Here is a 5,155-nt window from a genome sequence, read left to right on the forward strand (position 1 = left end):
AGCGCATCTATGCTAGTCTACGCGCGACCTCTATTTATAATGTCGGCCTAGAGACAAATCAAAATACAGGGACCTTTGAATGAAACAGCGCCTTATATTCGGTTCTCTTATTGATGTACTTGCTATTCTGTAGTTTTAGCCATTTGATATTTGCCAAGTGTTACTTTCTAAGAGACACAATAGATTATACATGTCGCCAGACCGGCAAAACCCTTTTCATCAGACACGTGTGGCACATACCCGCAATCTACGGGCCGTGGTGAGCGGGTATGAGCCACCGGGAATCGACAGTATATATCTACCCCGGAACAGGGAGGACAGACATTGGTAGAGCGTTAGGAGATTGGACATGCGAGAGCGTGAAGAGAAAGTGACATTGGCAGCGTAGACGCGACGAATGGCAAAGATAAGAAAAACCAAACCCAAGCGTACTTCGGGGGGGGGGGGGGGGGGGGGTTCTACCACAAAGACGTGCCAGTTTTCGAAGCTGATTTGAAAAAAAAAAAACACTTCAGCAGAGTTAAGGTTGGTGCACCTTCAATGGGAGTTGCAGTGCTGGAGCTCTAATTTTGTGATCAATCAATAAACATTGCACATGTAAACTTATATAACGCAGGCGTCATGCTGGGTTAACGTCCATTGTGGTTGCAATGTTGACTCTATTTTTGAACATTACATTCGTATTCCTGTGATTACGTGAAAGCTATCGTTGCTTGACTCCCGAGGGAATGAGCAAACAAAAAGGACGCTTGATATTTACTTCGTAAGAGCGTGAAATGTACCTCGATTCCATTTATTCGCCTTGTGCATGAAAAATTGTTGACATTGCCTTATGATTTCCTCTTTCAATTTTGTATTTTTTCTAGGCTGCGTAATTATTAATTTACCTATTATATATCCATTGAATACTTTGATTGTTCTGCTGACATTAAAATGGGTCAAATTCTGGCTGCTGGGGCTGCATTTTTGATGGAGGCAAAAATCCTGCAGGCCCGTGTGCTCAGATTTGGGAACCCCAGGTGGTCGAAACTTCCGGAGCCTTCCACTACCGGTGTCTCTCATAATCATATGGTGGTCTTGGGGCGTTAAACCCCACATATCAATCAATCATTCACAAGTACTCATAGCGTGATCCCAAATGTACGAGAGCCAACCGGGTGCGTCCTTGAGTGAGCTTGTTTGATTCGCTTCTCTCTCCTTTTGTGTATAATAGGGCGCTGTGGCTGACTGATGCGCCAACCAAGATATATTGATTTCAGGAGCACAGGTGATGTGCAGGGCATCTTTTTTTTAGCTAACTTCCTCTGCTTTTCGAAACCGTTGAAACGTATGAGCTTGTCGGAGTATTTTTTGTTGCCTACGCTCAGGAGTCACCTGCAGCACACCACTTCTGGCCACTATCTCTATCTTGTAAAAGACCGATACCATCACTTTGACATATTGCTATAGTCGTTAAACTCCCAATACTACACCTTGAACAGCTTCGCGAGAACAGATTGTTCCGATCAAAGCTGCGGGCGTAGAGCCACCCTTGAAAGAGAGCTTTGCCATCGTTAAGGGCGGCAACCGTGACGGTAGATGAAACAGTGACACGGAAACGACGAAACAATTTTAGGCAGAGTGGATGCCGAATCTGGGCTGCGACCTACGTGGTTGGTGAAGAGGCGAGCGGTAACTTCGCTACACCCTCTTCCCTCTCCCTCCTCGGCAGCTCCCAATCTCTCTCAAATCTTGCGCTTACCCGTATCTGGTGTATCCTCCTCTCAGTCTATGTAAGCGGCGCGCGTAGAGGTCACGGTCAAAGCTGAAAAAAAAAAAACAAGGGCCAAGCGAGGATGAGTGAGGGCAGGGATGGGGAGGTAACGGAACCGGCCGGGCCATCCGGAAAGGTTCCGCTTCGAAAACTCGGCTGCTGCAGTGGAAGAGGCGTTTGTGGTTCTTCCTCCTCAAGTTCGCATTGCAGTCACTCGCTTTGGTCCTCTTCTGGCAGTGTGTGAACCGACGCTAGGCCTCCTGCAGTGCCGCTCGTTAGTTTTGAAGACTGACAGTGGGCGCAGTGTTAAGATACGCATCACCCATTCCTCGATAGCGAGTGTTGGTCCACCCGGTCTCGACGCCAAGCAAGAGAGGGAGGGTTCACGCTCTCCTTGAATTCACCTTTGGCCCCCAGACGAAGAAATCGTTATAATTCCGATCAGGACAATGCCCGAAGCCGTGTAAGAGCGTTTCCAGTGCCCCCCCCGCTCTCACCCCAACGGGCCTGGGCTTGACGGAGAGTGCACCCGAAAGGAGGAGGAAGAGAACTCGACAACGTCACGGCGTCTGTCCTTGAACGAATACGATAGTTTCCTGCTTGTTAGCATACGGTTCTCTTCGGAGAGCCATTCTGTGCCGAAAGAGGTTTTCCGATTGGTCGCGGCCTGTCTTACGTGTGTCACCGGGAGATCGAGCGTGCGCTTTTACGCGTGCTCACTGAGCGTTCTCACCAGAAGTTCACTTGCGTTCGGCGCGCCGAGCAAACAAGCGCTTGGCTTGCCCACTTAGTCTTTATCGGCATTCCTACCGACAGCCGCGGATCGCGGAGCCTATTGAAGATGAGCAACACGACCGAGCCGCCGTACGCCGACTTCCTGAGCGTCTACCTGCGCTTGCCTCAGGATCCGCGGACGAAGGACTGGATAATGGTGAAGTACCCTTCCATCGTGCTCTGGAGTGTGGGTCTCTACCTCTACTTCGTCAAGGTGTGGGGTCCGCGTTACATGAAGGGCCGTGAGCCGTTCAACTTGCGGTACGTTATTCTACTGTACAACACCTTTATGGTTACGTGCAGTGCGTGGTTCCTGGTCACAATCCTGCGACTGACCTACGTCGGCGGTGGCTACAGTCTTTTCTGCCAGGGTCTGGACTTTTCCACCGCCCCCAAAGCCTTGGAGTTACTCGAAGTTTACTGGTGGCTGCGTATTCTGCGGTTGCTCGACTTTCTCGACACGATATTCTTCGTGCTCCGTAAGAAGTTCAACCAGGTGTCGACGCTCCACGTCGTGCACCACTCGCTGGTCGTGCTCGACTGCTGGTTTTGGACCCGTATCGGCACCGACGGACACATCTCTTTCATGATAGCGCTGAACACGTTCGTACACGTGGTTATGTACACCTACTATTTTCTCTCGTCCATCGGACCGAAGGCGCAGAAGTACCTCTGGTGGAAGCGTTACTTGACCCAACTTCAGATCACGCAGTTCATTGTCGCCATGGTGCACGGCTCGATACCACTCTTCTACGACTGTGGATACCCGAAACTGTACGTTTACCTTGCCATGCCTCAGGGAGCCTTATTTCTCTACCTGTTCTTCGAGTTTTACTTCAAGGTCTACATTCACAAATCCAGGAAGGGTTTCCAGACCGTTTGCAACGCGCAGGGTGGTTTGCACACGTCCCAGTCAAAGACAACCAAAGTTCAGTAGGAGTTTTTTCAAAGAAAGTCCCTACCAGTGAATTCATTATCATTGCTTTTCTTCAAGGATGAGTGCAGTAAGTTACGCGATAGAAATGACGTCGGAAAGAAAAGTCGTCATGATTATGTGATCGCAAGTAGTGTTGACATTTGAAAAGGGCCGATGAGCACTTGTTAGACTTCGTAAGGAGCTGGTCAGATTACAGTTGCTCTGAGCTATGTGCGTTGAAAAAAAAAGTGAGAAAACTGAGAGCGTGCGTAGTTGCATTGATTGTGTCACGTGAAGTTGGGCGAATGTTTGCACGATCGCCTTGAACTGAACTTGCCGTTTCATTTTGTTCGCCGGCCATCTTTTCCTCGAGCGACATTCCGCATTCAGTCTCTTTTTGTGTTACGTTGATGTCGTAAAACCTCGTATATAGGATGCCATAAGTGTTGTGACGTTGCTAGTGTCATGTAATAATGAAAAAAAAAGGAATTGAAGTGAACAATAAATGCATTTATGTTCTTTCATGTACTTTTGTTTTAGTCTCAAAGAGTAGTGCACCAACGCGACAACTGGCACGTACATTCTCGCGCTCCGAAATCGCTTACGTCATCGACCTCCTGGTGACCGTGTGACCCAGTTTCGGGTTTTCCTTCTCCGGTGGCCCAGCTCAGTGGCGCGTTGCGTGCTCGCTCATGAGTTTCACGGTCACGGATTCGGATTCCCAGTGCGCTCTCCGGGTGAACTCATCGCTTATGGCCAAGGCGGAAACGCCATCAAAGCATCCTCGTGTAAATTGTTTTTCTTTTATCCCGCCTTTACTTTGTCCTTGTAACTTGCCCTTCATGTGAGCAACTGTTGCATCACTGCTGATGTGTTCAGTCGTGAACTTCGTGACAGTAAGGAACTGCGATATCACATTACTTTAGCGTTCATGTGGCAAAAGCGCAGATCTTACGAAGGTGACCGCTCGGCTGGCTGAATTTCTGGGTCATATTTTTAAGGTTCAGGGCACGACTTCAAGTTTCCGACTACAGCGGCAGCATTTCGATAAGGGCAAAATGGAAAGAACACCCGTGTAGTTAGATCTAGCTGCGCGTTACCGGAACAGCCCCAGGTGGTCAAAATAAGCCCGGAGTTTCCCAGTAAGGCGTGCTTCATAATTACATTATCAATATCTTTTGCAAAATCTAACAGTTTGAAATGAAAGAAAATCTCAAAGTAACTGCGACCAGTGAAAGTCGCATTGAGCGAACGAGGCTTACCGCGACCGTTAGTATCGCGGGTAACTTTTAGTGCTCGCCTCGATGAATTGTGTATGTGACCTAATAAAAAGTAACCAATAAATCAAATTCAGCATGGGTGCTGCTATCATTTCTTTTGTAATTATGAAGATGACAGTCCACATGCGCAGCAAGACCGCTTAATTCAGTTTTTCTCTAGCATGGTGCACGCGCGCGTTATGAGGCTTTAAAGACCCACCTTAATTAATAAATCGCATCGATTGATTTGCGTCATCAGTTGACACTGGGAATAAGTCAATGCCGACATATTTATGGAGCCATCATTGACTCTGCCCCGTTCATCTTTCTTTTCTGATTGGCAATGCCTGCTATATAGTTAAGGTGTGAGCTGAGGCTTTATTCTTCTCCTACCTCACAGTGAAGAATGTATCCATCGTTGCCAATATGCAAATAAACACATAAATTATTTGT

General features: G+C 48.0%; 1 pseudogene across 1 annotated transcript; it reads left to right on the plus strand.

The window, feature by feature from the left end:
- Positions 1-1,918: 1,918 nt before the first annotated feature.
- LOC119170349 (very long chain fatty acid elongase AAEL008004 pseudogene) lies at positions 1,919-3,967 on the plus strand (annotated as a pseudogene). Its single transcript, XR_012886739.1, has one exon. The product of XR_012886739.1 is annotated as a very long chain fatty acid elongase AAEL008004 pseudogene (transcript).
- The last annotated feature ends 1,188 nt before the right edge of the window (positions 3,968-5,155 follow it).

This window comes from Rhipicephalus microplus, chromosome 2, assembly GCF_043290135.1.
Source record: "Rhipicephalus microplus isolate Deutch F79 chromosome 2, USDA_Rmic, whole genome shotgun sequence".
Lineage (NCBI taxonomy): Eukaryota > Metazoa > Arthropoda > Arachnida > Ixodida > Ixodidae > Rhipicephalus > Rhipicephalus microplus.